The 10,490-nt window shown below is 42.7% G+C and overlaps 1 protein-coding gene across 1 annotated transcript in view; it reads left to right on the forward strand.

Moving 5' to 3' along the window:
• Positions 1-10,042: 10,042 nt before the first annotated feature.
• rimbp2b (RIMS binding protein 2b) overlaps positions 10,043-10,490 on the forward strand; it is a 78,442-nt gene continuing 77,994 nt past the window's right edge. Inside the window, exon 1 of the mRNA XM_020590361.1 lies at positions 10,043-10,179. The gene's annotated coding sequence lies outside the window, so the exon portion shown is untranslated. The remainder of the gene's footprint in view (positions 10,180-10,490) is intronic.

The raw sequence follows: 10,490 nt of genomic DNA on the forward strand, positions 1-10,490 counted from the left end.
ATGAAAGGGAAGGGGGATACAATTTAAGGGGTCAGTTAAATTTAAAAATTCATGCTATACGTACAACCAAAAAAAGATTTTGTATTTCCATAAGTGGGGTGAAACTATGGAATAATTTAAGTGTGGACATAAAAAATAGTAATAGAATTGACGAGTTTAAACATAAATAAAAAGGTATCTGTCAATCAAGATATATGCAAGAACAGGCTTAATGATTAATTAGATGGGAGTGTGGATGTAGAATATGTATCCATGTAGTAATACTGCTTGCAAACCAATGATGATAAGATGATGTCATGGGGTAGGACTGGATAAGTCTGACTTCTTCCTACTCTGTTCAAGCATGTACTAGGTATAAGCAAATTGAAAATATTTTGTGGATATGTCTGGAATTATGTGTGATTTCATACTGACTGTTGTTACATGTTTGAAAGAATAAATCAAATCAAATCAAATCAAATCAAATTTAAGGTGAAGTAGGCCTGTTTCCTTAGAAGCATTTTTAGTAGGCTAATAAACTAAAATAATTTTAATCAATGATAAATGCCCAGTATGGTGAATGGGTTTCATTTTTAACATAATGTTAAAGAGAGTGCTTTTCTGTAGGAGGAGAGACTGATGAGCACCTGACACATTGGACAGGTCCATATAATGGTGCTAATGGCTGATTGTGAGAGTGTTATAATAAAAGGGCCATGCCAATGAGGAACTTCTGCAGGAGAGTTTCTTTAAAACGTTCTCTGTAACTGGACAGATGGTGAGCCAACAGATAACAGTGTTGTTGTTTGAAATACGATGTGTTGCAAAGTTGTCTGTGTGTGAGAGATTGAGCTGGGAGCATAAATAAAATTGATAACTTACTGTAAAATTGATTTGTGGCTAGTATATATGATAATGTTGTATACCAGCCAGGTTCATCCTGATGGGCAACAGCTAAAATCAGGGTGGCGGGTAAGGGGTTGTCCTTTCTTCAGGTTAGAACACCTTAAAGTGCCTATGCATGTCCCTGGGCGGTAGTAAAATATTAAGAAAAATATAATGGATTTTGTGGAGTGTAATTGGTTTGTAGCCAAATCATAGCCCACAGCTACTTTATATCACAATTTTAAGATAAATCGAAACTTGAAATTAAAGTGGTCTTCTAATTATGTAGGTAATCAAAACATTTTTTTAACCTTTAAACACCATGGTTTTAACAAACCTTACATTTGGAAAGCCTACCTTTTAATGATTTCTGAAGACCGATACATAAACATACACTACAGTACATTTCTGACATGCAGTGGATTATTTTTTTTTCCCAATCAACATGTAATTTTATATAGTTTTCTGTCTCTGCTGTGGCACCTGTGCCACTGTCTGTGTGTACTGACAATAATCCTGCATGTTATTATGTAACTCTGCTGAATACAGATAGTCATAATCTGAACATGTTGGAATTTTATGACATCAGCCGGCACTGCTGACCATAACACGTGTTTTTGGGACTCATGGTAGGTTATTGCTGGTAACAGGAACTGTATAAGTGAGATGTAATGCGACCGATGTGTGGCTCGACTTGATGTCTGTTGTCAGACTTGATGACGATGGGTTGTCAGAAGACTTGTAGAGTGGAGAAACTCCTGAAACAGTCTCAGAGGGAGATAGCGTGGAGCCAGAGACAGAAGTCAACCACAGCAAAGAGGAACAGCTGGATGAGAGACGCAGTTAAGGTGAGCATGGTGCATTGTTTGACTGCATGTTGGTTGTAATACTTTGGATGAAAAAGCTTCAGTTGTGTCACTGACAGTTGATGCCTGCAGGCATAATCCTACTTCACCCTGGCCAGCACTCCTCTGCCAAGACTCCTTACTGTCACCAAGGTCCACCATTATCAAAGACAACCATATGTGACACTCACTGAAGGTAGTTTTGTATTTTATGTAGATAATTTAGCTGCTAAACAAACAGGATATTATAATGCTTAATTACAGTACGTGGTAGGTGCCTGTTTTTAAAAAGAGAGTATCCAATATGCCTTTATATAAAATAATGCATATCAAATACATTTCCACCATTGCATTGCATGTTGGCAGGTTTGCTACATGTTTTTCATTAACCTATAATAGGTCAACCTTACACAGGCTTTCTCCTCAGGGTCTGGGGGTTGTTTAGGAGTGGATCGTGTCATGCAATGGGCTAGCTCTCTCCTGTCAGGTCAGGGAGCGACCCCAAGCTGCAAAGTTACTTTAAATAGTCAAATTTAATCATTACAGACAATAAAACAGAGGAACGGTCCAACTTTGTAACCATAAAACAACAATATCGCTGCCTTGGCTGACCCTACTCTGCTGGGCTGCTCTCGGGCTCCCTCATGGTGGCTGTTTCTCATCTTGTTTCTGTGGTGGTCTTCTGTAAACACCTGCATCCATGTTCAGTGTTTTGTCTGGTTACCCTGTTGCTTTGTTGCACACACACACACACACACACACACACACACAAACAGGGTACATTTAATCCACCACAAGGGCAGACAGGAAGCTGCAGAGCTACTATATAAAGTCTGACATTTTTCTTAATGGTTGTGGCATTGAACTACCAGTGGTGCAGTCCTGTGTAGAATACACTCACATTGAAGAGTCTGTGTAAGAGAAAAGAACTGATGTGAAATAGCTGTTATTCAGACAGAAACCAGATGATACAAATGAAATAAAAGTATTTATTGTAATGCTTGCAGTTTTGCTTTTAAATCTGCTGTGTTAAGGCTTTAGTTAATTTACTACTGGTCCTAGAGGAGCTCTAGTGCACAGTGCAGTTGCCCATAGCAGCTCATATCATAGTGGAAACATCAGGTGTGCTTCCTGCTCATTGCAGAGCTCAGCACTCCCCCTTCTAGTGTTTACACAGTTGGTAGAGGACATGGGCGTGAACGTTTGACATTGATTGTGCATGATGTCATGGTGCCTTCAGTGTTAAACAGCCACTGTGCAAAATAAGCTCTCAGTTGCGATTGCAGAGAGGGTCCCACTGGAGGACGAGGGAAGGCTATAAACAGAGGGAAGGAGCTGCTGCGGTTGCTAGGCATCCACGGTGAGGGAAGCGTGTCTGTTTTGGGCCCTGCTCCTCCTTTCTGCTTTTTCTCATAACAGGGTGCAGCACCACTGTCAGCCACAGAGGGCAGCCATACTGCACCTACTGTGCTGCTCTCCTCTACATCCTCCTGTAGTGAAAAAACCCCAGGATGGCCCAAATAATCCCCTAATATCCTTCTGCACTTGGTTTCCTGATCTGTGATTGGATGGTAACGCTGCTGTATGTGATAGCTGATTGGTCTGGGCCAGCATTAAGTGAAGGGTTTATCAAGCTGAGCCTCCGGGTAGCCTCTGTGGTATAATGACCCATGAAGAGGACCAGTACATTCCCTGTATCAGCTTGCAAAAAAAAAAAAAAAAAAAATGCTGAGAAGTACTGCAACAATACTGGGAGCACAGACCGAGGGGGATGCCAGAAAGCCTCACATGACCTTGCCAGCTTCAGTCATGCCTGCTCATCAGCGGTGGCTAGGTGGACAGGCGGAATAATGGTTCCGATGTTGGAAGGTTTTATTGACAGGACAGTCTGACTTCTGATGATAAGAATGACCACTTCTGATTAAGGAAGACCAAAGGTTTCCTGGAGAGGAAGCGCTGCTCAGTGCTCCTGCGTACCGCGCTGCCTCTGCACCCTTGCGTGCCTGTGTGACTGAATGTGTGCGTGTGAGAGAGAGAGAGAGAAAGGGGGTGTGTTTGTGTGTGCTCTGCTGCACGGCCACGGTAGTGTGAGCTGAATGATGCTCGCTGGCCGTCTCTCACTCTCTTCTGTGCTGCCTGGCTGTGCCTCTTTCTGCTGAGCATTGATGAACCATTTTATCCTACAGAGCTGCCATAGCCACCATCCCAGTCCCACTGCTTTTCTGTCCTTCCAACACATTGGGAAGCACCTGCCACTGCATTGGTCCTTGAAATGCTGCTGCAAAGGTACTGTACCATCTACTGTCTGCTGTCAAGCCATGTATGTTTTTCTTATCCAGGGATTATAGTACTGGTTCTGCTGCAGGATCCCTGTGCTGCTGTTGCTGCTGCTGGAGGGGATAAGGATGATTATAACACATCTTAATGTGTTTGACTCTTCGTGGCTAAGATAACTGAAATGCCCTCCCCTGCCTATCATACACTCATAGCCCTCTACCCTTCTGTGCATTTCTTAAGAGATGGCTGATCCTGTTTTGAGCCGGTCTGCACAGGAGTGCAGGTTTGACAGCACCAAGAGGAGCCAGAGGACATTGCATATCATTTACATGCAGTTAAGGAATCACTGTCATATTTTTATGTTGCTTCGGTTTCTTATCCTGTCTGAAAATGTGCTGCAGGATATTAAAAGGTTATATACAATACAGTAGCTGATGCTGTACGGTGCTTTTTTTTGTGTGTGTGTGTGTGTTCCACATACCAAAAAGGGTAGTGTGCGTGTGTGTGTATTATGAATTGATGGTGTGTTGTAGGAGACATTAATAGTCGTGTAAAGGAGCTAAGTGTTTATGATGTTGTGTCATTAGCTTTAGAGCTCAGCAAAGAGACAAGATCCCATAGGTGGCAGTCATGAGAGCAGAGGGCAGCAGTGGGAATAAACAGCGAAAGCTGAACTGCGATTTTCACTGTGAGAAAATATGTTGGCTCTGTGTGCATGCATGTGCCTGTGTGCACAAGTAGGGACGCTTCTGCTGCCTCCCAAGGTCACTCATTTGAAGAGCTTCCATACTTAAGGCTGTCTATCTAGATTCACAACTCGTGTATAAGAAAGTACTCTGACGACATACTCCCATTCATGCTGTAGCTCTTCCTGCCCACCTTGACAAGCAGGCATGGCCATTCATCATTTCACTGGCTATCCCTGAGCTGCCAGCATGTGACTTTTAGCTTCACTGTGCACAGGAGATAGCTATTCATGTTTCTAACCCAAATGAGTTGATGGCAGGAAAGGGGCTGGGAGGGTGGCGATGGTGGAGAGGGAGTTTAAAGCTACAATTTGTATTATTTGAAAGTTATGCTTATGCTAGCTCAGGACTCTAGAATCAAATGCCTCTGCTCCACCCAGTCCTCTCTCTCTGTGCTTGCTCCACTTTGCTCTGCGCTCCACCCGACCCTCCGTGAACGTCAAACCTGTCACACAGTTACACTTTGGAGAGAAATTCATCAGGTTAGCAGACAGCATTCAACTGGTGAGCATTAATGTAACAGAGCTGACTGCCCTGCTTCATGTCTGCTGTAACTGTAACTGGCTGATTATTATAACTAGTAGCAACACCGTGACATCCTTGGCTTAGCCAGCTGCTGTTAGAGTAACGTGGGAGTACAAATGACCTGTTGAGGCATCATTTAGCTACAAGCCCAAAGGGTAATGGTTTGAAAAATTACTGTATTTACTATAAATTATAAAATTGCAACATACCAGTGAGGCAGAAATAATGCCAAATCAATGTCTGTTCGTAAATCCCTCTTCTCTGAAACCTGCTGAAAGCCGCAGTGATATAACTTTATGATCTAAATCCAGTTTTGTTGCTTCCTTTTCTTCCTTCACTTCAAAACTCTTTCCTGTCCTTCTTTTTCATGTAGCTGTCTCAGGTAACACTGGAATCAGCAGCTTCTTAGCCTATGACCATTTTAAAGAGCGGAAGCACGCTCATGTAAAGACTGACAGCGTGAGCTCCCCTACCTGACGGTGGCCTTTTCTGATTGGTTAGTCTTTTACTGGTCAAACACCTTTACAAGGGAATATCTCTGCACTGCTGCCAGGCAGTTTGATGAGTGCTAAAGGGCTAAATCGTGCAGCATGTGTTGGGGTGATGGGGTACTGAAGACAGCTGCTCAGTGCAGGGTGTAGTACGGTGAGAGGAGCACGGCAGACTGTAGCTAGACTGTAGTAACAGCTGGGACACTGCTGGTGCCGGGACATGGCCTGGATAAGGCACGTGACCCCCGCCCAAGTCTGAGGCATTAGCGATATGAACAGCAGGGTCCGTGGTCACTGTTACATAACACCATCTTCACTGGGAAATCTCTGTAAAGATGGCTCCGGAAGCCTCAGTAACAGCAGAATGAAAATGCATTATCATTGTCAGCAGCCACATCACTTGCTCTGATTGTTGGGCTGTCCTGTGTGTGACAAAGCAAGTGTATGTCTCTTGTGTGTCCTGAGGTTATTTTCAAGTGAGGGCATGTTTATGGAGATATTCTGTGGTATATAAACCTCCAGACTCTATCTGCTCTGCATACAGTCAGTGTATCTGTGTGCATGTTGTGTCTAAATATGAAATCCTCATATATCCATAATCATATTTGTAGATATACAATATGTGCATGTGTTTTTACACCAGTGTGTGAGACAGTTTGTTTCCTTACAAATGTGCTTTTGTAGGTGTACATATAGCCTGTCTGTGTTACACCATAGCTCTTGGAAGTCAGAAGCATTCTAAGTAGATATGTTGTACCAGCTGTTGTCATGTCGGCAGTTTGTCTGACCACTGTAATCAGGCTCGGACATTCAGGAGGTACCGGCTGTTGACTTCGATGGAGGTCAGAGGAGAGTAGCCAGTAATCACCTTAGGGATCTGACTGCATTTGTAATTGATTGATCCTGGAGTTGATTGGGTCTGTCCACTCAGTCAGATTAACAACACTGATCTGGTGTAAACAGCACGAGATTAGATGAGGCCCCATGAAGTTAGCTGTGGTAGCTCATTGTTAGGTTAGGGTGATGTTATTTTGTTTTTACTCCAGTTTTACATATGTGACAGAATACTCATTTGTTGCTGAGACATTTTCATAGCTTAGACTAATGCTTGGCTTCATCAGTGGAGCATTTGATTATGTGGATCTTGCCAAAAATCCATAGCCTGCGATGATTATATGTCAGGATATGCTTTGTAATAAAAAAGCTTATCTCCACAGGTTCAGTCTCAGTCTTCATCTCTTGACTGTGTTTTTCTGCTTACAGGTTTTACATGCGGTGTCTGCTTTGTTGACTTTGTAGTCACATTTCCATCAGAAAGCCAAATTCTGTTCAGTTTCATGGCTTACTTAACCCAGACTTGCTAAACTATGTCTTTCCATACAGACTGGTGTGCGCCTTGGTTCACATGATTTATCCAGCTTACAGGTGACAACAGTAGGCAACAAGAGCAGGATCCTCTGATGTCTGAGATGGTTGCTGAACATCATGTCCAGTGTCCATGTCCTTTACACATACACACACTGCTGTGTTTAGCCTATTATCCATTGTTGTGCCCACTCTGATAACAATTTATTGATAGGCAGTGCTACAGACACACAGTGACAGTCAGTTCGACGCACACTTGCTGTTTCTTCACCACTCTTAATGTTGAGGCCGATTAATGAAATGCTAATGTGCTCTAGAGTTAATGCTTTGTTTTTATGTGAGGATGTAATTGATTCTAATGTCCCAATCAAGTGGAACTGTACAGCAGATAGCTAGAGAAAAAAACAGCCTGGGCTATGCAGTGGGTGTTGCAGCATAATGGTTGCTTCTTTTTGCAGTGATTTATTGTTGCTAATAGAATGACAGGTCATGCTACACTGTTTTATATTATAGCTCTCTGTGGTGTTGGTAGGTCTGCTGTTCAATCCACTGCTTCCATTGCATGAAGACACTGTAGGATGGCTTGAATTAGCTTTGCCCAGACTAAAATGAATTAAAGGGGCCATCATGACATATATACTCATGCTAAGCCAAATACTGTATATCATAATATTCTGTATTATCTTAGAGATCATGGCAGTCTTGTACTACACCCCAACATTGGTTTGTGCAAATGGATATATGCAGGAATGATACACACTGTTAAATTTAGCCTTAATTAGAAGTGCCTGCATGAATATTTGTTGTAATATGGATGAAATCAAAATGCTAACCCTTGACCTAGTCATTATCACAAATAATGAGCTCATACTGTTCTCTCATGTTGATCATTCAGATGCTGTGTGTATGGATGAGTGGGCAAGGCACTTGGTGAAGTTATAAAAATCTCACATTGCAGTCACAAGTAACTCTATGTACATGTAGTATGTTAAAAGAACAATTTCATTTAATGATCCACTGGATATACTGTATGTGACTTACCACAGACTCACATTTGCTGAGATTTAAAAACTGGCACAGGACTATTTTAAATTGGCAGCAGATGTTAGAGAGTAGAGCTTCTGAGCATCTATGCAGTCTTCTACAGAAGGTTGATGTGTATGGAGGGACTGCATGGCTTTAGGTCAGGGCAGCACAGGCACTGCTCGTGTCCAGATGCAATAAGGAGGTTATGGCACTGCCTCCTGCCATGAGAAACAAACACTAATTGCCCACTGGCCCCATGTTGGAGATGTGCAGCTGGGGATATGTGGCTAAAAATAGCCCTGCTTGTTCCCATGGGTGGCGGGCACACAGCACCGTAGCATTAGTATTCAGCACTAAAGCATAGCGTAGACAAAAAAAGGTCATCTGCTGGCCATGGCCGCAAATGTCAGGGGTACAAAGCAACACCAACACAGGGTGGGTGAACAGCAAGCAGAACCTTAGACTTCGTCCACATATGGACCAACATAGTGAACTGTCATCCTCTGTCTGAACACTTGCAGGAAATTGTCGCGTGGAAAGAGTTGAGCGAGTGGCTTGACATCCTTTGTTTTGTTTGTAGCCCTGCAGCATCCCTGTTTGTTCCGTGAAGCCTTTATCTCCATGCAGTGTTGGTCTTCCATGCTTGAGTCGAGTTACAGCTCTCCCTCTATGACACAAAGCAGCATCTGGTTCCACATGACTGGAGCCATGAATAATTTAATAGGAGGCATTATTATTTCTAGCCAGCCCCACTAGCTTGGCAATAACAAGGAGTTTAGGTAGCACTATCAGCGTTGCTGGCTGAGTGGTTGAACATGGAGAGAGGATGTTATTTTACTGTGTTGGCATCCTATACTGGTGTGGGTTTGTAAGTATCTGGATGAATGAATAGTTAAGTGTTATTTTTCATTGATACACTAGGTCACCGTGTTGCTTTGTTGTTTGCAGATTTTGGTGAGTAAACAGAGCTGTGTGAAGCATCTGCGTGACTGAGATAATACAATAAATTATTTATACCAAACAGTTGATGTCTTAAGACTTGCACAGATTAATAAGCACAGGCCATTAGGACTTTACGGCTAATCCATTATAAAAACAGCCTTTTTCTATTTATATCATGAGTGACGTTTTTTCTCTTTTAACCTGAACTGCTTTCTTTATTTTCCATGTAATCCAAATTTTGTGGAACACTATGCTCAACACGTGCATAAAGCAGCAGGTGGTCCAGTAGATACTTTATTTTTTTCTCTTGTCAAATTGAACCTGTGAAGATCAATACAGTGATAACACACTGTTTTCACTGCGTGAGTGTAGCCGTTGGCTGTTTTTGCACTCAGACCACCTGCTGGTTCTGAGCAACCGCTCACCTACTTTCAGATCCAGTGTGAGCAGATTTCATCACCAGTGGGCAAAGCACCAAAAGGCAAGGCAGCTTTATTTATACAGCATATTTCAAACACAGATGCAATTCAAAGTGCTTTATATCTATAGGCAAAGAAAAGTATTAGACGGACAAAGATATTAGCAGACCAGAAATACAGCTCTGGTGCAGTTACAGTGGAGTAATACTAAGTTGTAAGTTTCCCCAAATCCAACAAAAGAGTGCAGTACAGAAACCAGTTAGTGAGCGGCACAGGATGAAAGAGTTTTTAAGTTAGACTTGAATGTGGCTGCAGTTGGGGCACATCATGATGAGACTGGTTCCATCTGTGGGCAGAATAGTACTGTGGCTAAAAGCGGTTTCACCTTGTTTGCTTCGGACTCAAGGTTCTGCTGGCTGACTGTAGTATTACACTGTAGTGACGGCTAACCACGAAATGCATTATTAATGTTACTGCTATATTTGACTGAAATGCATTAAGTGGTTGCAGCTTTTGTGTTCTTTTCTGTTTCCCCTCACAGCTGAGAAATGAAGCTTTGCCTCTTCGCTTCACAAGTGTGCAGCATTCAGACAGCTTTCATATTCTAGACGACTACAGCGGAGCGCTGAGACTCAAGCCAGAGACCCTGAGCCACCAAAGGCTAAAGCAGAAGTTGCTGGTGAGTTATTGGTATGAAAGAGAGATAAGGGGTTGTTGATGCTGGCCATTAGGGACAGTTGATGACTACAGTGGAAGCATTTGCTGTAAGCAGAGGCATGGGCCATTAGGGACAGTTGAAGACTACAGTGGAAGCATTTGCTGTAAGCAGTTATCTTCTGTCTTCCTTAAGAATCAACATTGGAATTAATTTGGGTCACGGTGGCCATTTCCTCATTATTTCATGATCCCTGACCATTCATTTCATTCATTCATTTTCTACCGCTTAGTCCCTGAACGGGGTCACGGGGGGGCTGGCGACAATCTGAGCCC

Source organism: Monopterus albus, unplaced genomic scaffold (genome assembly GCF_001952655.1).
Source record: "Monopterus albus unplaced genomic scaffold, M_albus_1.0 scaffold12.1, whole genome shotgun sequence".
Classification (NCBI taxonomy): Eukaryota; Metazoa; Chordata; class Actinopteri; order Synbranchiformes; family Synbranchidae; genus Monopterus; species Monopterus albus.